This window comes from Saimiri boliviensis, chromosome 17 (assembly GCF_048565385.1).
Source record: "Saimiri boliviensis isolate mSaiBol1 chromosome 17, mSaiBol1.pri, whole genome shotgun sequence".
NCBI classification, from domain to species: domain Eukaryota; kingdom Metazoa; phylum Chordata; class Mammalia; order Primates; family Cebidae; genus Saimiri; species Saimiri boliviensis.
In genome coordinates this window covers 9,334,474-9,356,625 of record NC_133465.1, presented here as the reverse complement: position 1 = coordinate 9,356,625, position 22,152 = coordinate 9,334,474, and the positions used below count along the sequence as shown (strand labels likewise).

At 47.0% G+C, this 22,152-nt stretch overlaps 1 protein-coding gene across 3 annotated transcripts in view; it reads left to right on the top strand.

The window, feature by feature from the left end:
- Positions 1-5,828: 5,828 nt before the first annotated feature.
- The window catches only part of PIK3R5 (phosphoinositide-3-kinase regulatory subunit 5), an 83,824-nt gene continuing 67,500 nt past the window's right edge, over positions 5,829-22,152 (top strand). For all 3 annotated transcript variants that reach the window (XM_010339849.3, XM_010339848.3, XM_074388165.1), the window contains exon 1: positions 5,829-5,957. The gene's annotated coding sequence lies outside the window, so the exon portion shown is untranslated. The remainder of the gene's footprint in view (positions 5,958-22,152) is intronic.

Sequence of the window (22,152 nt, the reverse complement as noted above, 5' to 3'; positions counted from 1 at the left end):
TCATGAGAAATCTGTCCCCATGATCCACTCACCTTCCAACAGGCCCCACCTCCAGCAATGGGGATTACATTTCAATATGAGATTTGGAGGGGGCACATATCCAAACTATATTAGCCTTATAGTATATAGTCAAAATACGGTTTTCTAGGTTACTTGGTTAGTTCCTTTTGCCTTCTTCCTCCATATGGTTACATCATTCATTTGTAATAGAGTTAGGTTTATTTGTTACTGTTCATATTCAATTTTGGGTTCCCATCACATCCTGATTGATGTAAACTTACTATTGTAGGGTGAGATGGGGATATGTGTAGCAGTATCGTGGTCCTCAAAGTCTAACTATACAAACAGCATACTCAGAGAATTGTCATTTTTCCCATCCCTTCTATCCTCACTCCCATTCCCTCATTCTTTCCGTACTATCCCTACTTATCCACTGTAGGTAACCAATCTCATCAGTTTCTTGTTTATCCTTCCTATAGTTCTTTTTTCACAAATGAGAAGATACATGTATATTTTATTATTTCTCTTTTTTGAGGTAAAATCTCTCTTTGTTGCCCATGCTGGAGTTCAGTGGCGTGATCTCAGCTTACTTCAACCTCTGCCTCCTGGGTTCAAATGATTCTCCTGCCTCAGCCTCCTGAGTAGCTGGGACTACAGGTGCATGCCACCAGGCCTGGCTAATTTTTTGTATTTTTAGTAGAGATGGGGTTTCACTGTGTTAGCCAGGATGGTCTCTCTTTCTCGTTTACATGAAGGGTTAGCACACTATATGTTTCACTGTAGTATTTTTTAAAAGCATGGTAGAATTCTGTCTTTCAAAATCTGATAGAAGTCAGGCCAAGGCAGATGGATCATGAGGTCAAGCGATCAAGACCATACTGGCCAACATGGTGAAACCCCGTCTCTACTAAAAATTCAAAAATTAGCTGGGCATGGTAGCATGCACCTGTAGTCCCAACTACTCGGGAGGCTGAGGCAGGAGAGTTGTTCGAACTCGAGAGATGGAGGTTGCAGTGAGCCGAGATCGCACCGCTGCACTCCAGCCTGGCAACAGAAAGAGACTCTGTCTCAAAAAAAAAAAAAAAAAAAAAAAAAAATTGATAGAAGTCATCCATGAAACTACCAAGACATGGAGACTTTCAAGAGAGATGTTCTTTGATAATTTATGCAATTCCCCAGTTATTGGTCTATTCAGGATGTGTCTTTTCTCAAGGGAATTTCTGGTAATTTATATCTTACCAGGAAAGTTAATATATTGAGTAGAAGATGCAAATCCTTCTTTGGTTCAGAGAAAATTTCTTCTGCCCTATATTTTATTTTCTCCTCTCTCTCCATGTGGAATTACTGTTACATGCATTTTAGACCTCTATAGTCTAGCCATTATAGATTATCTTTTCTCTTCTGAATTCTAGGATAAATTTTCAAGCTTCTGTTCTAGGTCATACATTCAGCTTTCTTCGGATCTTCTGTTCATTGTTTCTACTGAGCTTTAAATTTAGCAAACTGAAAATGTTTCCTAATTTTAGTGTGTAATTTCTTAATGATTCTTTGTAATTCCTTAATCCACTACACTTACAAGTACAATATCCTCCCAAATTTTATTAAAAACGTAAAAGAGAAATATGTTAAAATTGTTTTTCCTCCTCTTCTTGTGGAAATTTCATTTCAAAGGAAACTAATTTTCTCTGTTCATGTTCCTTTCTGTTGAAAGTCTGAATCTTTTTGTGTTTTCATATCATTGGTTTTTCTCTCTTTGCTCGCTTTTACCAGGAAGGAGTCTATATTTACTCTGGAATAGAAATTGAGGTGGTTCTGCTGATTATCATGAATAGTCAATAAGTATTCAATCAAGTAAATCAGAGGAGAGAGGTATTTTAAGCAGGTGGAACAGAGAGGGAAGAGCATGAAGATAAAAAAGTCCAATGTCAGCCAGGCACAATGGATCACACCTGTAATCCCAGCACTTTGGGAGGCCAAGGTGGGAGAATCATTTAAGCCTAGGACTTTGAGACCAGCCTGGGTAACATAGCAAGACTCCATTTCTACCAAATAATAATAACAATAAGCCAAGCATGCCTGAACCAGGAGTTTGAGGCTGCAGTGAGCTCTGATCTGCAGTGAGGCTGCAGTGAGCCACCGCACTGGGTGACAGGGAGACCAATGTGGATTGTCTTTTCCCACATATTTTATGTACTGGGATATAATTTACAAAGAGCAGAATATGCAACTTTTAAGTGAACATCTCACTAACTTGTTCATAGGTACACACCATTTAACCACCATCAAGATAAAAATACCACCCCAGAAAGTTCACTCTCTGTCCACTTTCTGGTTAAATTGTTCCCTGCTGCCAAGATAACCATCATTCTGACTCCTGTTGCTATAGATTAGTTTGCTGGTTCTTGAACTTCATATAAATGGAATCTTGCACTATATTTTCTTTTGTGTCTGGCTTCTTTTGCTCAACATACTTTTTGTGAGATTCACCTATGTTGACACATGCCTCAGTCATTTATTCCTTTTTACCGCTGAGTAGCATTCCAGTGTATGAATATCCCACACTTTAAAAAAAATGCATTCCACTGTTAATGATATTTGGCTTGTTTCCAGTTTGGGGCTATTAAAAATAAAGTTGCTATAATCATTCATATATATATATATATATATATATATATATATGTTTATGTGGGGATATATACATTCATTTATCTTGGATATATACCTAAGAGTGGAATTTCTGGGTCCTAGGTAGATGTATATTAACTTTATTAGATACTGCCAATCAGTTTCCCAAACCTGTTGTGCCATGTTACACCCCTACAAGCAACATATGAGCATTCCAGTTGCTCCACATCCTTGCCAACATTTGGTGTTTTCAGTATGAATTTTAGCAATTCTAATGACAGTAGTCACTTATGGTTTAAATTTGCATTTCCCCAAAGACTCATCATGTTAGCACCTTTTCATGTGTTTATTGGCCATTTTCATATCTTTTTTTGGTGAAGTGTCTTTTGCCCATTATTTATTTATTTATTTAGAGATGGAGTTTTGCTCTTGTAATGCAGGCTGGAGTGCAATGGTGTGATCTTGGTTTACCACAACCTCCACCTTCCAGGTTCAAGTGATTCTCCTGCCTCCGCCTCCCGAGTAGCTGGGATTACAGGCATGTGCCACCATGCCTGGCTAATTTTGTATTTTTAGTAGACATGGGGTTTCACCATGTTAGGCTGGTCTCGAACTCCTGACCTCAGGTGATTTGCCCACCTTGGCCACCCAAAGTGCTGGGATTACAGGCGTGAGCCACTGCACCTGGCCTCTTTTGTCCATTTTAAAATTGAACTGTTTGTCTACTACTTTTGAGTTGTAGGAGTTCTTTACATATTCCAGCTGTAAGTTACTGGAAACCTTACTATCCACTGGTAAATAGTAATGATGCCAATTGAGATAGGGAAAGCAGGAGAAGGCATTTAAGAGAAGATGAGGAATTCATTTTAGGGCATGGAATAATTTAAAGGCTTTCAGGTTGATTATCTAGGTAAGGATGTACAGAGAACACGTGGAATTATAGATCTGGAGCTCAAGAGAGAAGTCTGGGTGATAGTTTGGGAAGGATCAGCATGATGGGAATGGATGAGATTGCCTAGGGAGAAGAGAAACAGCTTCATCTAAAACCTCAAGCGTTGCAATGTTTAAGGGATGATGAAGAAATGAAGCCAGAAGGAGAAAACAGAAATCATGGTCGGAGGTGGAGGAGAAGCCAAGGAGGGGATTTTCAAGAAGGAGTGCCAAGTGCCCTAGTGAGGGAAGAAAATGAAACCATTGGAGTTGACATTTGGGGTTTCCCTGGTGGCATTTGTTCAGAGTATTGAGGAATAAACGTAAATGAGGAAGTAGAGACAGGAGTGGACTCCTCTTTGAAAACATTAGGCAGTGAAAGGAAGGAGAGTAATTTCAAATAGCCATACATTTCGAAACAAAGCAACAAAGGAGTTGTACAAAGAGGTACGTAATCAGATGCTTAATGAGCAACAGAGGTATCTTTCAGAGTCTTTCCAGCAGCTTTGGGAAGGTGGGCAATGGAGGATGGATAGGTGTCAGGTGCCGATCAGATCTGGGACAAGGAGACACAGACAGAACTCATTGTTGATGGGATGGAATAACATGCAGGTGGAGAGAATGCCTACTTCTGATGTAGGATGGGACCAAGTTGGCTTCCTGGGATGCTCAGCACCCTGGGAGTGAGCACCAATGAGCCACTCTGTTGCAGCTTTTCCTCCATTTTCAGAAGCCAGGTGTCCCATAATTCTTCTGGCAGATTATTTGCCTTCCCAAGTGCTCTCCTAATCCAACATTTCCATCTGACACACGCGGTGTCGTTCTTGCTACTGAATTCCTGATTCCAGAGCAGTTCTGCCCTTTCCCTCCTTTGCACCGTTTGTACCTTCCCTCTTCTCCTCTTCCTCCAAATGCCAGGATTTATGTGGTGGAAAAGGGGGGTCAGGGGAGACAGAAGACTAGGATCCTTATCAACTCCTCTCTCAGCCCTCCGTGGCTCTGGTTCCTGCTCTGTGAAAGGGTGACGTGTGGGTTCGGGCTGGTGGATGAGGTAGGAGAGAGGGTCTGAGTTCCTTCCCACCTCTAATGATGGCTGGAACCAGGCCTCAGTGTTCACCCAAGGGTACTTTCTGTTTCTGTCCATTTGGGGAAGTTGCTTTTTCTTGGTATTTTGGGAGTCAGGAAAAGAAAAGTCATTTTCAGAAGAAAAGAGATCCCAGTTCGTATCTCTGAAAGCCTCAGGTAGGGTTGCGGCTTTTAACCAACAATAACGTATGACCATGACCTTGTGGCCCATTTTGCACGCCTCTAACATATTATGACACAGAGTTCCATTCAATAGTGGAAGTGGAGATTTCAGCGCTGCCCTTTGTTAACCCTCACGTAAAGTGCTATTCTTCATTGCAAAGGCTGTCCAAGCAGTAGCCAATCTTCTCATCCCCATTTTGTAAACGAGGGAAAGGAGGTATAAGAAGCCTGGGGAGTGCTTCCGACTCTTGCCATGTCGTCTGTGGAAGAAAAAGGGGAGGCAAGAAAATGGCCTTGACCCTGGAGGCAGCAAGTCCCTCACAGCCCCACTCCCTTCCCCAGGGACTGGGAAACAACTCAGGTGACAGTCGCCCATTCAGGTGCTGGCCACGGAGGGCGGGAAGTCCAGCCAGAGGCTGGAGCAGCAGTGCTGAACGCTGGGACTGGCTGGCATTTCTAGGAAGGTCCCTGCAGAAGGGTGCAGGTCAAGATCCCGTCCACACAAAAGGGGTGCAGGCATTTTAAGGGTTAAGAGCACCCAAAGAAAATAGAAATAGGAAGAGGAAGTGGGTCGCAGTGAGAGAAGGAAGCAGCTCGTCGGAGCTTCCTCTTTCTCGTCTTTCCCCGAAGCCGCCCCCCCAACCAGGCCTGTCCCCCTGCTTCGCCCAGCCCTGCTGCGGGGCCAGAGCCGCGCTTCCGATGCGGGGCCCTAACCTCCCCTCACGGCTGGGGGCTCGCTGGTGCTCCGCGCGGGCGCCCCTCGGGCCACGGCCGTGCACCGGCCAGGGTCTGCTTCTTCCGAGGGCTGGCGAGTCAGCGCCAGGGCTGCTTCTCCGACGCCCTGCGGACTCGGGGCGCGACCCAGAGGATGCGGGGCCCCGCGCGCACCTGGCTGATGCACACCAGGTGGCGGGAGAGGCGGGCTCCGCGCTCAGCCCCGCCCCGTCAGGCCCCGCCCCCTGACAGGCCCCGCCCCCGGACAGGCCCCGCCCCGGACAGGCCCTGCCCCTGCCCTCGCCCGCCGGAGGAGCCCAGGCGAGGCAGATGCTGGGGCGCGCCGCGCGGCTCCAGCTGGGGCGCGGTGGTCCCGACGGTCACCTGAATCGCAGGGAGTCGCCGCTGGAGAGGGGCTCGGCGCCCGGCGGGGACGGCAGGTGTGTGGCTGGGCGGCCAGGGCGGGTACGGAGGGCACGCGCGCGAGCTTCAGGCAGAGCCCGAGCGAGCTGGGGACCGTCGGGGAGAGTGGGCTGCACCGAAGCACGGGGGCCGGACAGGTCCTGCTGGCTTCGGGCCCCGTGGACCGGGCCCACGGCGGGGGCAGCGGGTCTGCAAACCTGCGCTCCAGGTCACCCCAGAGACTTAAGGGGCGTCGCGGGGACCACCCATCGTTATCCGAGTAACTTCTGCGGGGCGCCTCTGTGCAACTGTGTCCTCAGCCTCCTGCCTCCGACACAGGTCGCCCTGTGTCGTGGGGTCAGGGACCCTGCCCGCTCTGGCGGGGAACTGCCCGTGAGCGTGGGCATCAGGGCTTCCTGTCCCTTCAGAACCCGAGAGTCATGGAAGTGCCGGCGTCAGGCGCCCTCCGTCGAGCTCAGCCTGCTAATTAGCCAGCCTTGGCCCCAGACGCCGCTGCTCTCCTAGAGAAATGCACGCTTGCCATTCTCAGAGGATCTGTGTTTACACACTGGGCTTCCCCGCGTGACTGTGTGTGTGTGTGTGTGCGTGCATGTGCGTGCGCGCGTGCTGGCCTATCCCTGCGTGGGGTAAATACACAAAAAGTCCGGGTCAGTAGGAGGAAGGAGATTGTTCAGAAGGAAAAGGAAGGCGAGATTAAAGCAGCAGGATGTGGTATGAGTTAACAAGACTCTGAGTGGAGAGGAGGGTGGGTTCAGGCAGAATGAGGGCTAAAAGTAGGCCAAGCCTGCCTCCAAGGGCCCCTCTGGACTGACACCCTCGTTTTCCTCCCTGTCTTCTCACTCACCCTACACTCTCTTTCCTACCCTCTGGACCACCTGTAAGGCGCTGGCTCCCAGAGCTGACTGCATTCAGGATGCTCTTGGAGCCTCCTCTACAACATGGCTTTCCAGGGATAGGAATCTGTATTTTTCAAACATTTTAATGAGCTCCTTAAGTGATGATGCTGAAGCTGTTGCTTGGGAACCAAGCATGATTGGAAAAGAGACCCAAGTTCCAACCAGATCCAGCTGTGTGACCTGCAGCATTACACTGTCCCGGCAATTCAGCCTCAGTCTCCTTATCTGTAAAGTGGACTCTCATACTGACCCACAGAGCTGTGTGGAATTATTATTATTGTTGAGAAAGGGTCTTGCTCTGTCACCCAGGCTGGAGTGCAGTGGCATGATCACAGCTCACTGCAGCCTCAAACTTCCAGGTTCAAGCAATCCTCTGCCCCCAACTCCCATGTAGCTGGGATTATAGGTCAGCACCATCATGCCCAGCTAATTTTTGTATTTTTTGTAGAGGCAGGGTTTTGCCATGTTGCCCAGACTGGTCTCCAATTCCTTGAGCTCAAGCAATCCATCTACCTTGGCCTTCCAAAGTGCTGGGATTATAGGCACGAGCCACTGTGCCTGTCCCAGTGTGGAAATTTAAGTGAGGCATGTATGATGAGAATGGCTGTACGTGGGAGATGCTCCATGGATGTTTGTAGAACACTGGCTACTGTGGTTCCTCGGTGTGGCTGCAGTGGTATGGATCTTCACCTGGAGAGCCATGGAAGACAAAGAAGACAGTTTTGGATGGTCGAGCTGTCTTTCTGCTTCAGGACACCCTCCCCTGCTTTTTGAAGCTTAATAAGCCAGGACTGTGGGGCCAGGAAGGCTCGGGGTCTTTGTGTGCTGGGCCTCATTGGGGTTTTAAGAACCTCCCTCTTTCATCTCTAGCTTAGGAGAGGGATGATTCATTATCTTCCCTCCTCAGGCTGCAGTAGAAGCAGACAGTCTCTGCCTCCCTGCTTGCTTTTCCTCCCTCCCATTCACTGCTTATTGTTGCCCTGAAGAGTAACAGGTGACCCAGCTACTAGGGAAGCTTAAGTGGGAGGATTGCTTGAGCCCAGGAGTTTGAGGCTTTAGTGAGCTATGATCACTTCATTGCACTGTAGCCTGGGAGACACAGAGAGACCCTGTCTCAAACGAAAGAATAGATTGGATGCTAACTGGTGACATTGGGTGACAAGAGTGTTTGGGGTTGATGTTGGTGTGAAAATGAGAAGGCAGGGGTGCAGGCTGCTCCATACCCCTGTGTTAGCTATCCATCAGGGGCCTGCTGACTGAGAAGTGGGAGAGGAGGAGAGCCAGGAGCTGTTTTGCCTGGGCAGCCAAGAGTTTGGAAGCCCCAGCTTGGGTTTCACTGAGCACTCAAGCTGTGCTGACTTGGCCTTTCTTCAAAGAAGCTTATCCAAAGGGGCTGAGCCGGCTAGTCCTGTGGGACCTCTGAGAACCAGAACACCTCTTTGGCTTCAGCTGGTGAGCTAAGAGCCTGAACCAATGTATTAAGAAAGAAAGATGGCCAGGTGTAGTGGTTCATGCCTATAATCCCAGCACTTTGGGAAGCCAAGGCTTTGAGATCAGGAGCTGGAGGCTGCAGTGAGCTATGATCATGTCACTGCATTCCAGCCTGGGCAACAGAGTGAGACCCTGTCTTAAAAAAAAAACAACAACAAGAAAACCCAAAAATAAAATTTAAAAAACAGAGAAAGCTCTTGGAAGAACAAGATAGAGTGATCCTTAGCAAATGAACAGAGAGGTTTAATTTGATTTTTGAGTTTCAGACATAGATGGGGTGGAAGGAGACAAAGGAAATACTACATCTGACTTCTGCCCGAAGGGAAGATGATACCCTTCCATAGCAAACATATATTACACAGTAGAATATTTCATCAATTTGAAGATGTAGATATTTTCACATTTTAGCAACGCTGAAATCAAGGTGCATGTTACTGTTTATGGCATCTTCCAATTATAATAGGCAACAATATTTCCTCCTAGTGCCACACAAAATAATGGTGCATCTTACAATTGATGACATCTTAGATTCTGTTAAATATAATGTATTATTTACAGATTTGGGGATGTTAGCGATACACAGGTTCACACGGAATTATGTTGTTCTCTTTGCTTTCCTACATTAATTTTTCCAGCCACTCTACCTTCTAAGTATCATAACTTTTCATTGTATTCCATTTTAAAAGGAATCTTTGTCCAGGTGTGGTGGCTCACTCCTGTAATCTGAGCACTTTGGGAGGTCGAGGCAGGCAGATGACCTGATGTTGGGAGTTCGAGACCAGTCTGACCAGTATGGAAAAACCCTGTCTTTACTAAAAATACAAAAGTAGCTGGGTGTCGTGGCACATGCCTGTAATCCCAGCTACTCAGGAGGCTGAGGCAGGAGAATCACTCGAATCCAGGAGGCGGAGGTTGCGGTGAGCCGAGATCGTGCCACTGCACTCCAGCCTGGGTAACAAGAGCAAAACTCCATCTCAAAAACAAAAACAGAAACAAAACAAGAAATCTTTGTAAAATATGCCGCTTGCATTTATAAATGTAGCATATTGGATATGATGTCATAATTTCTTGAAATTTTCATCAAATGGTTCTGGCTTGCCATTCTCCTTTGTACCCTGTGTCATTTTGTTCATTCGTGGTTCTTTCTCTTTCATCCTGCTCCTCATCCTCCTCTCTTTTGGCTCTGACTTCATGCTGTTGGGCACTGTGCTAAGTATGTCATGTCCTTTATTTTCACAGTCACATTCTGAGGTAGCTACAACTATTGCCCCCATTTCACATGTGAGAAAACTGAGGGCCAAGGCCACATGTGTACGAGGTGCCAGAGCTGGGCTGACTCTGGCATCTGCTCTTAACCAGATACGACCAAGCCCAAGTGGTGGTCTAGGTGCTCCTGTAGGTGTCAGGCGCATGCCCCGTACAGCACAGTTTCGAGGGCATGAATTGTGGCCAGGAGGTGCTTTTGCTTGTTTGCCTGCCTCTAGGATAACAGCTAGGTTCTGGATAGTTTATTGGTTATTGGTTAAGTGACTTCCAGGTAGGTGAGTCACAGCTAGGACACCCAAAAGGGGGTTGGGGGCTGATGAATGGGAAGAAATGGATGGATGTCTTTTTCTTTCTTTCTCTCTCTTTCTTTCTTTCTTTTTCTTTCTTTCCTTCCTTCCCTCCTTCCTTCCTTCCCCCCCCCCTCCTCCTCCTCCTCCTCCTCCTCCTCCTCCTCCTCCTCCTCCTCCTCCTCCTCCTCCTCCTCCTCCTCCTCCTCCTCCTCCTCCTCCTCCTCCTCCTTCTTCTCTCTCTCTCTCTATCTCTATCTCACATGCCCAGGCTGGAGTGCAGTGGTATGATCTCAGCTCACTGCAACCTCTGCCTCCCGGGTTTAAGTGATTCTCTTGCCTCAGCTTCCCAAGTAGCTGGAATTACAGGTGCCCGCCACCATGCGTAGCTAATTTTTGTATTTTTAGTAGAGATGGGGTTTCACCATATTGGCCAGGCTGGTCTCAAACTTCTGGCCTCAGGTGATCTGCACACCTCAGCCTCTCAAAGTGCTGGGATTACAGGTGTGAGCCACTGTGTGAGTCACTTTTCAGCTGAAAGCCCTGCAGAGCTGCATGTGTCTCCAGAGATTATCCACATCCACCACCCATCCCAGGTCCAACCCTCTTGCTTCCTCTCCCATTGCCTAAGCAGACCTCTGTGCCTTTGCGGGTGCAGTTGCTTCTCCCCAGATTGCCTTTCCCCGCCTCTGCCTGCCTGGTAAACTGCCAGTTCCTCCTCCGAGCCCAGCTCAAGCCACATCTTCCAAATCCTTCCCTGACACCCTTCCTCGCCCCTCAGCGCTGACCACCCTCTCCTTCTTCATTGTGCTTTCTACATCTTTGCACTGTGGCACTGACCACCCCGCCCTGCCAGTGACCTGGCACAGCTATGGCCTCCTCAGCCCAGCCACCTGATGTTCAGCATGGCATCGAGCTGTCATCCTGAAACTCCCTGGGATCTCAGGCAAGGCGTCCACGCACAGCGACAGCAGAAGTTGCCAGATCACAGGATGGGGTGGGGGACTGGGCAGGGGGTGGGGTCCAGAGGGAGTGGTGTGCTTTTCATTTTCATGTCCTCCGGAGTCATCTTGTAGTTGTTGTTGACCTAGGCAAATGAGCTTGTGTGGTTTCCTTGTGGGGGCAGGGCTGGAGTGTGAGGGCTGAAGGTGGCCTCACATGGAGTCGGGGGCACTGTTTCTGCCCGGCTCCCCCACTCCTAGCCACGTGATCTTGGCTAAGTCCATGTTCCTCTCTGGGTGTTCATGTGGAAATCTGACATTCGGTGCTTTCTGTGGCCCCTGCCTCATCACTAAGATTTCATTTGTTCATTCAACACTTCTGCATGGAGCACAGCTTCTGTGTGTCAGGGATGTGCCAGGCTCTGAGGATGCCAAGCAAGACAGGCAATGTTCCTGCCCCGTGGAACTCACAGTCTTGTGGACAAGATACGCAACACATATATTGTTTAATTATAATTGTGAGAATTACAGGATACTGTGAGGTTACGAAAAGGGAACTCAGTGTAGTTGGGGGGTTAAGGAAAGGTTTCTCTGAGGAAGTCATATTTGAGTTGAGACTTGAAAGCTGTAAAAGAAAATCTTAACAATGATAATGACAATACCTACCATTGAGCGAGGACTGGCTAAGGGCTCTTTGGGTGCATTCTCTCCAGCATTTTTTTCAACAGCTCGTGTGCGGGATATGTGGGCTCCCTATCCTGTGAAGATCAGTTGATGACACTAATGGCGAGCACCCTACTCAGCGTCTGACACAGACCAGGGACTCATTCCCACTTTCCCCGTCCCTCCCTATTCCAAGGTCCAGCTTATGGATGCTGAGGTCGTAAATACTAATGAGGGACCTGTCTTCTCTTTTCTCCTGACCATCACCAGATAGCATGTCCCGCTCAGGACAGCATGTCCCACCCACTCAGGGTAGCATGTCCCGCTCAGGAGGCCTCTGCATTCGTGAGTCTCTATCAACAGCTCAGGGAGTTCCATCCACGGAAAACTCCATGGTGCCATTTGCCAGGCCTTCATTCAGTCCCTCTTAGGAGCCGCTGTTCTGGGAGGGTTCAGAAACGGTGCTGGGGATTGTCTGTCTCATCTAGGACATCACTTGTCCAGCTCCCATACCCTTCTTCCTCCAAAGCTGTCTCCCCAGAACCATGAAGTCTGTGCAGATGTATCACTGGGTTTCAGTCTAGCATGTGTTCCTGCGTGGCTTGGTGGTTTGGCTCTTGTCAGGCAAATCTCCATACAGCCACTTCCACCCAAGCTGGCGAGCCAGCCAGCCTCCTGGGGATACGTTCTGCAACAGCCAGATTGCATCTACACTTATGGTCTTCAAGGAGGGGTCTCAAACTCTCTCTAGATAGTGGGCCCCTTTGAAAAACTGATGAAAGTGATAGATCCTCTCCTCTCTATCCCCTATAAGTACGCATGCACGCGCGCACACACACACACACACACACACACAGTCTTACTCTCAAAGTTTTGCATAAAATTCTAAGGTCTTCTTGGATCTCTGCAGTTCACCAAGGGACCCGGGTTAATAACCTCTGTTCTAGAAAACATGACTTTCTCCATGCTCGTTTCTTTGGATTATCCCTAGCACAGCTCCCTGTGGGAGGAAGCTGCTGTGAGAAGCAAGCTGGGGTAGTGATGGTAATGAAAACTGTGTAGAGGATGCCAAAGGCGACTCACTGTGTGAACCCCAAAACGGCCTGCTGGGGGCCGGCTCTTGACTGCACAGTGGGCCACTGCTCTTATGTTGGATTTCTCACCAAGTTTTGAATTCAGCCCATTTCCAAGATGATTAAAGAGAAAGAGAGAAAATGTGTCGGTGGCCTCATACATGAATGTAAACAGTCTATGGATCGCAGAGGCAGGCATGGCTGTTTCTTTGCCACAAAAGTCTACAACCTCTCAAGTTCTCAGGGACTGGCATGAGCTTGGGACTTTGTTTCTCTGATGCAGTCATAGTTCTTTAGAACTGGTGCCTTGATGTAAAGCACCATCTGTGAAGGACGTTTTCTTCAATTCCTCATTTCTAAGGATTTTTAAAAGCATGAATGGATGTTACATTTGTCAAATACTTTTTTTTAAAGCATCTACAAGGAAACTTGTATTCTTTCACTTGTGATAGATTTATGTGACACATTAGGTCATTGGCTTCCACATATTGAGCCCTCTGCATTTCTGGAATAAACTCAATTGGGTCAGGGTGCTTTATTCTTTCAATACTGCGCTAGGTTTGATTTGCTGTGATTTTCTTTAGGATTTTCTTTTCTTTTTTTGAAATAGAGTCTCACTCTTGAGTGCAGTGGTGCAATCCTGGCTCACTGCAACCTCCACCTGCCAGGTTCAAGCAATTCTCTTGCCTCAGCCTCCCGAGTAGCAAGGATTAGAGGTACCCACTACCACGCCTAGTTAATTTTTGTATTTTTTTGTAGAGACTGGGTTTCACCATGTTGACCAGGTTGCTCTTGAACTCCTGGCCTCAAGTGATCTCCTTGCTTTGGCCTCCCAAAATGCTGGGATTATAGGAGTGAGCCACCACACCCGGCCTTTCTTTAGGGTTTTGGCATGAAATGACTTTGACCTCTATTTTCCTTTTCTGTGCCGCTACTGTCAGTTTTTGATATGCTTACTCTGCAAACAATTTTGGAAGGATGTTACCTTCTCCTGCGTCCTGGGACAGCTTACAGAGAGGCTAGGGAATGAGCTGCTCCCTGGAAGCTGGGAGAATGGCTCCTGTCTTGAGGTCTTCCACTGTGGGATTCTTGGCTCCCCACTCCCCAAGCTTTCTTCTCTTCTCTCTTCCTCAGTCCTCCCAGGTATACACCTGTAAACTTGAGTGCTCTCAGGCTCCTGCTCGAGAGTCATCTTTGATTCTTGGCTACCAATGTTCAGCTGCTAGGTCCCATGGGTCCTTACTTTATATGCCCTTCAGCTTACAAGAATGCCTATTTCCATGCTGAGCTGGGCAGAGGCATCTTGAGGGCATTCCAGGTGCCACATTTGGGGGATGCTGATCAGAATTGCTTGAACCTGGCAGGTGGAGGTTGCAGTGAGCCAGGATTGCACCACTGCACTTCAGAGTGAGACTCTGTCTCTTGGTCAGAGAAAGGTGACCAAGATGGCAATGACAGAATAGGAAGTCATTAAGAAGTAGTGATGTTTTTCTCCAAGAAGAGAAGACGGGGGGAGAAGTGGTATCTGTCTTCAGATGTTTGACGAGCAGTGCCCTTTGAAGAAGGTGAAGACACCTCAATTGGGAGTCATTATCCAGGATGGAAGGTAGGGATGGTGGAAGAAAAATTGTAAGAAAATAGATGTCAGGTCACTAGAAGGAGGATCTTAGAGAAATTCAGAGCAGATCAGCAATGGAATGGGAGGCCTTGTGGCAGTGAGTTTCCCGCTGGGGGAAGTATTCAGGGAAAATACCTGTTATGTTTTACAGAAATGTTAGCGAGAAAGGAGACCAATATAGCTCATTTTTAAAGCGCCTCTAGTTCTCTAAATGATGGTGGGCATGTCTGACTGGTTGTGTAAACACTGGTTGTTCTGATAGCATAATTTGAATTTATGTAGTTCAGTGACGAATAAACAAGTCCCAAAGCTGGGCAGTTTGCTCAGAAATCCCACAGCTCTGCTCACAGCCTGTTTCTCTGTTTCTGGCTGTTAGAAAACCATAGCCATTCGGCCGGCATGGTGGCTCATGCCTGTAATCCCAGCACTTTGGGAGGCCAAGGTGGTCAGATCACCTGAGGTCAAGAGTTCAAGACCAGCCTGATCAACACTAAGAAACTCGTCTCCACTTAAAAAAAAAAAAATACAAAATTAGCCAGGTGTGGTGGTGCATGACTGTAATCCCAGCTACTTGGGAGGCTGAGGCAAGAGAATAGCTTGAAAATGAGAGGCAGAGGTTTCAGTGAGCTGAGATCGAGCCAGTGTGCTCTAGCCTGGGCAACAAGAGCAAAACTCTGTCTCAAAAAAAAAAAAAAACAAAACCGTAGCCATTCATGGACACTGGGGTTCTAACCCACATCCTCTGCTGGGAGCATGGGCTTTTCTTGGGGTCTCTTGTTCTTGGCTCCTTTTGATACATAGTAAAATAAACTAATTGAACTCCATTTCAAAATCACCTTCCTCTGTGAGTGTCCCAGATAAGATCTTGGGGCCAACCTATCTAACCTCCAGGCTGAGCTGGGAATCGATGCCTTCTTGTTCTTGGGGTTTTCAAGTCAACGTTTCATAGGCCTTTGCCCTGCGCATTCACTTCTGTACCATGCTGGGAGTTTCATTTTGAGAAAACAAAAAGCTCTGAGCTCTCCTTGGCCTGTTATTGTGCTTAAGAGAACACAGGGGGCTGTGGTGTGATGTACGGGCTACCGGACGGGGAGAGAAGATGTAATTTCTAGTCCTGGTCCCTAATTTCCTCCCTGTCTCCCTGAGTCTGTATCCTCCTGGACCAACTGGATTCACTGATTCTGACCACCTGTGAGTTTTCAATGCCTGCTCTCCAAGAGTCATCTTGTGGGAGCAGCTGTGATGGGCTGAGCAGAGAGGGGACCTGCTGCTTCCCTCATGCTGCCACCTTATGGCAGGACTCCCAGTGACTACAAGTCCCTCTTCAGACCCCAGTGGCAGAAACCCCACCCTCCAGCCCATGCTCCTGCTGGAAGTCTTCCTTTCAGGTCACTGGTGCCTCTGGAATGGCAGGTTTCAATAGTCTCTTCCACATCTACGTCTTTTTTTGAAGTTCCCATAAATTCCAATGCCCGGTTTTTTTTTGTTTTTGTTTTTGTTTTGTTTGTTTGTTTTGTTTTGTTTTTTGAGACAGGGTCTCACTCTGTCACCCAGGCTGGAGTACAGTGGCACAATCACAGCTCACTGTAGCCTCAACCTCCCCGGGCTCAGATGATCCTCCTGCCTCAGCCTCCTGAGTAGCTGGGACTACAGGTGCATGCCACCACGCCCAGCTAATTGTGTGTGTGTGTGTGTGTGTGTGTGTGTGTGTGTGTGTGTGTGTGTTTTGTAGAGAGAGGGTCTCACTATGTTGCCCAAGCTGTTCTCAAACTCCTGGGCTCAAGCAATCTACCTGCCTCAGCCTCCAAGTACATGCTGGTTATTTTCACTTGATCCCCTATTTCAACTTAAGCAATATCCAGAGCCCAACTCTGCATCCACAAAGCAGGCTTCCTCTGCAGACTTCCCCATTTCTGTCTCTATTGAAACCAGACTCCCAGCCTTGAAACCTTGGATTCATCTCTGAGTCCTCCCTCCATCGTCCTTGTTCCCCACTCCCCAGCCAGTTTTGACAGTGCTTCCTTTCCTCATAGTTCTTGTTTCTCTCACTTCCCCATTGTTCTCTCTGCTACCCAATTTGGCTTTCCCCACCAAATATGCCTCTGGTGGGTGCTTTGGACCACAGGCTCTTCATCTCTTCACCAGGAGATTCTTCTTATGAAAACTTCTTTGCCAGTGTTCAGGTAACTGATCACACTCCACTGCACGGGAAAATCCAGAGTCCGCCGTCTTCTGTTCAAGTTTCGGAGTCCCACTCCTTTCTCCTCCTCACTCTTTCCTGCAGCCAGACTGCCTAACTCAGTTCCCCCAGGGCCTAACCTGTGTTCCTGCCTCACTCATCTCATTCGCAATGAGGCGAGCTTCCCAACTGTTTTGTTCAGCGCCGACTCCCCAGTGCTTTGCAGGTGCCGGCATTTACTGTTCAATCAGTGCTTGCTGAATGAATGATTGCCTGGTGGAGGCGCCAGCGTGGAAGAGGCCGAGGTCTCAGTCTTGGATGACTGATGACCTCTGTGGGGTTCAATCATCCCCTCAAAGACCCTCCAGGCATGTCACTGGTCTTCTGTGCAGGGGCTTCAGACACCTGTGGCTTTGTGATCCACTATGGGCAAGGCGGGTGTTCTCCTTTGGGCTTTAGACCCCCGAGCCTCTGGCAAGCTCCAGGTGCAAACTCCAGGTGCTGAGAACCCTCTCCTTGGGAATCTTCTTCTTTTTCTTCTTCTTTTTCTTTTGAGACAGAGTTTTGCTCTTGTTGCCCAGGCTGGAGTGCAGGGGCACGATCTCGGCTCACTGCAACCTCTGTGCCTCCCAGGTTTAAGCAATTCTCCTGCCTCAGCCTCCCAAGTAGCTGGAGTTACAGGCACCCGCCACTACGCCAGGCTAATTTTTGTATTTTTGGTAGAGGGGGGGTTTTGTCATGTTGACCAGGCTGGTCTCAAACTCCTGACCTCAGGTGATCTGCCCTCCTCAACCTCTCAAAGTGCTGGGATTACAGGTGTGACCCCCGAGTCTAGCCAGAATCTTCTTAGCACCCTCCCATTTAGTTAGATTTGAGACGAGCACTTAGCAAAGTCTGAGAGCAGGGGAAGCCCTGGGGAACCTTCCCCCACAAGCCACTCCCAGTCTGGTGACAGCTTCTGCATAAGAGCCTGGGGAAGTGTCTGTTTGCAACACGGTGTTTACAAGGCAGAGGGGCTTCCTGTCCCGCCCGTGCCAGGCTGTGGGGCAATCAGGGCAATCAGAAGCTGTGTTTTCAGAGGGAGTAAGGCAAAGAAACTGTTGAGGATTTCTGGGGATTCTTCTAACATCTCCAGGTTGTGCCTGGCCTACTTGACCCTGGAGGACAAGGGAGATATAAAACTCAGGTGTAAAAATTAAAGTATTACTAACAGTTGTTAATTTGCATATTGTCCTTTGCAGCTTGCAAAAATACAAAGGTTTTTTGTTTTTTTTTTTTTAATGTGACCCACTCTCTGAGTCTAATGTGGAACATTTTAGAGCAAAAAAAGGCTTCTTTTTCTCACGCCAAAGCAGGGAGCATGGATCAGAGTAAGCAAGGACAAGGTTATTTCTTTTCTTTTTCTAATTTTTTTTGAGACGATGTCTCTGTCTTCAGGCTGAAGTGCAGTGGCTCGATCTCGGCTCATTGCAAGCTCTGCCTCCCAGGTTCAAGTCATTCTCCTGCCTCAGCCTCCTGAGTAGCTGGCACTACAGGTACCTGCCACCATGCCTGGCTGTTTTTGTATTTTAGTAGAAATGGGGTTTCACCATGTTGGCCAGGATTGTCTCAATCTCCTTGTGACCTTGTGATCCTCCTGCCTCAGCCTTCCAAAGTGCTGGGATTACAGGCATGAGCCACCATGCCTGGTCTTTTTTTTTTTTTTTTTTTTTTTTTTGAAAGGCAGTTATGCTTTGCACAGGAAAGAGGGCTTTCTGGGGGAAGGGGAGAGCAGTGGAAATGACTCCCCAGGAGAGGTAACTACCTGATTCCAATTCAGAGCTCATGCATGATGGAGAGTGATACTCTCTCTATGCATATCTGAGAAATGGGCTGAGGAGGCTAACGCTGGCCCCTCTGTCTCCTCCAAAGACTGTGGCAGCCCTGGGGCACACACCTCCCATCTTGGAACCATTGCTGTGGCACTCACGGAAACACGAGCTTGTGTCCAGAGCCCCTTGTTGTCTCTTGGGCCCCAGTAAAAGTATCTGGAAAGGTCTTGGAAGGTGGGTTGCACTCTCTTGGCCCTGGGGACAGGAATATAATCTACTTCTCCTCTTCAGTGGGTGGGTGTCCCAAGAGTGGGTGATGGAAAGATGGGGCTCACTCTTACCACCTGACTTCTGAAGACCTGAGGTGGTTTTTAGTGGTGAATCCTTCCTCTGAACCCATTTGATGCCAAGTGTGAGCTGCCTAGTTGCTGGGCCAAGGTGATAAGGCTCCTGTGAGTTCAACACATTAGCCTGTGGGTCATGATGCTACGACAGTTGTTGGTGTGAGGGAGTTTGCCTTAATGTGCAAAAACAGAGAAAAATAAGGGTGCGGCCCTTCAAAGGACTTGCTAATAAAAACCTCCCACTTGAGAGAGGCAGAGGTTGGCAAAAAGGTGGAGTTGAGGAGGGAGGTGATGGGTGGAGGTGAACGAGGGCTCGCCTTGTGTAGGCATCAATAAAACACATTTCTGAACTAGTGAGGCTAAGTAGCTCGGGTCCAAGATGTGAGATATTTGGGAGTTGGTTCAGAAGGTTGTTCTGGAAGGTACTTGAGTGGCCTAGGAGAACAGATGGTGAGGACTTGTGGAAGTTGATGGAAGCAAGCCCTCAATGCTGGACCATGTAATGGTTGCAAGGAATGAAGAAGGAGGTGTCCAAATTCCCATTCCCCATTCTCTTAACTGTGGCCCAAGGCACTGTGCTATCACGGTCGAGCACTCTCCTCTGAGATAGATGTAGTTGGTCAAGAATGCTCCTTCCTGGGCATGGCTCAACTTTGCCAGGTTCCCATCAAGGCCCCTGTTCAGGGGCTGTTGAAGGGATTGAGTTGCGGCCATGGTGGTCATGTCATAATGGCCACAGGTGCACCTTGGGTCCAGAGCTCAGTGGCCTCAGAGGGTGGCATCTTCCCTTTGCCCCCTACCCTTCCTGCATTTTCAAAGCTGTGGGCTTACTTCTCATTGGCTGTGTTACTCCTACGATCTGCTCAGTAGATGAAGGTGAAAACATTATTTTTCACTAAAATATCTGACTTTGTATAAGGAGAAAAAGAATTTTGTAATGTTCACAATTTATTCTCTTGGTACTTTATTGACCAGTAAGAGATTATCTCTAATTCATTTGTAAAAACATTACTCTCTCAACTTGAGTTGCTTCAATACTAGCTGGCCAGCCCAGTTTGCTGCAGTGAATGTCTGGTCTTTAAATAACTCAATCCCTGCTGCTCTCCCTAGAGTAGGGCATGTAGAGGTGGGCACTCCACGCAGAAAACCTGTGTTCCGGAAGTCATCTCTGGAAGATGACTTCGCCTTTTATGAGGTGTCTCCATTAAGGAAATTTTGGGTATACCACGTGGTCTTTAGCTAAGTCAGACCACAAACCATACTCTACAAATTTAGGGGAAATCCACCAGCTGTAACTAAATGACATAGTAACAGACAAACAAAAAACATAATCTCTCTTATTAGATAACTAACCATTGACTAACATACTAGTTGGTCTACTGGTTTCTCTGTTGGATTGGATAGACCCAAAATAATAGTGGATTAAACAAGATATAAGTTTATTTCTGTCTCATTTAGCAGGCTGGGCGTAAGTGATCCAGACTTCACATGACAGCTTTATAGGTTGGGAACCAAAGTTCCTTGTGAGCTGTTGCTCTGCCTTCTTCCACATGCAGCTCTTATCTCATGGTCCATGATGGCTGCTACAGCAATTGCCATCACATCTGCATTCCAGCTAGCAGGAGGGGGGAAGGGAAGAGAAGGGCATGCCTCTTCCTTCTAAAAGCATGATTTGGAAATTGCACTTTACATATTCCTGTAGCCAGAATGTAGTCATGGTCATACTTAGTTACAAGAGTCTGGGAAATGTGATCCAAAATTTCTAAACGTTATATTCCTATAAAAGAAAGAAGAGTAGACATGGAAGAACAATTATGAATCTCATCCATATCTGAACATTGTGAAAATCTTCACTGTTATATACATGTTCTTTATCCCTTCTGTTGTGAAGTAAGGCTGCCTTCTAAGCCCTTCTGAAAACTGTTAATAAAAATAGCATGCTACACCAAAAGGTGGAATTAACCCAAATGTCCATTGATGGATGAATGGATAAACAAAATGTGTACATACATTTAATTGAATATTATTGATCCTTAAAAAGGAATGAGATTCACACACATGCTACCATATGCATGAACGCTGAAGACATTATGCTAAGTGAAGTAAGTCAGACACAAAAGGACAAATACTGTATGACTCCACCTATATGGGGTAGCTAGTGTAGTCAAACTCATAGAAACAGAAAGTAGATTAGAGGTTACCAGAGGCTGGGGGGAGAAGTGGTGGGGAGTTAGTGTTTGTTGGGTATGGAGTTTCAGTTTGGGAAGATGGAAAAAGTTCTGTTGCTGGATGGTGGGGACGGTTGCACAAGAATGTGAATGTATTTAATGTCACTGAACTGTACACTTAAAAAACTGTACACACACAACATGCAGAATGGGAGAAAGTATTTGCAAACTATGGTCTGTCAAAGGTCTAATATCCATAGTCTATAAGGAACTTAACAAGCAAAAACCAAATAACCCCATTTAAAAATAGGCAAAGGACATGAATGGACACTTCTCAAAAGAAGACATGCAGACGACCAACACACATATGAAAAAAAAAAAAAAGATCGTCATCACTAATCATGAGGGAAATGCAAATCAAAAGCACAGCCAGATACCATCTCACACCAGTTAGAATGGCCATTACTAAAAAGCCAAAAAAACCAACAGATGCTGGAGAGGCTGTGGAGAAAAGGGAACATTTACACACTGTTGGTGGGAATGTAAATTAGCTCAACCATCCTGGAAAGCCATTGGGAGATTTCTCAAAGAACTTAAAACAGAGCTATCATTTGACCCAGGGATCCCATTACTGGATATGTTCCCAAAGGAAAATAGCTCATTATACCAACAAGACCCATGCATTCACATATGTTCAGCACCACACTATTTGCAATAGCAAAGACGTGGAATCAACTTAGATACCCATCAGTGGTAGATTTGATAAAGATAATGTGGTACATATAAACCATGGAATACTGTGCAGCCATAAAAAGGAATGAAATCATGTGCTTTGCAGCAACATGGATGGGGCTGGAGGCCATTATCCTAAGCAAATTACTGTAGGAATGGAAAACCAAATACTACATGCTCTCACAAGTAGGAGCTAAACACTGAGCACATATAGACATAAACATGGAAGCAATGGACATTGTGGACTATGAGAGGGGGGAGGGAGAGCTGGGTAAAGATGGAAAAAACCTCCTATTGAGTACTATGCTCACTACCTGGGTGCAGTATCCTGTATAATGAACCTGCACTTGCATCTAAAATAAAAGTTGGAATTTAAAAAATATAATGGTGAATTTTATATGGCATATATTTTACCACAATCATGCTATAAAGAACCAAAGGCAGGGCTCTCTGGCATTTCAGTACCAATGTCCCTACAGATGAAGCTACTCAACACCCTTTGGGTGAGGTTATTAAGCTAGTGATGACGCCGTCTGTCTGTGTTATCATTCATATTTTTTACATTGTCATAAGACTATATAGCAAGACTTGCCAAAATTCAGATATGCTATTTTTGTGGCTCTTCTGGTATTAGCTCTTTCGTCAGTGAATCCATTGATCCCTATTGGCTGCTGGTGGTTCCTGGATCCTTCCTTAGCATTCACAAACTGCCTCTTAAATTAAATGTGTAGAGAATGTCACCA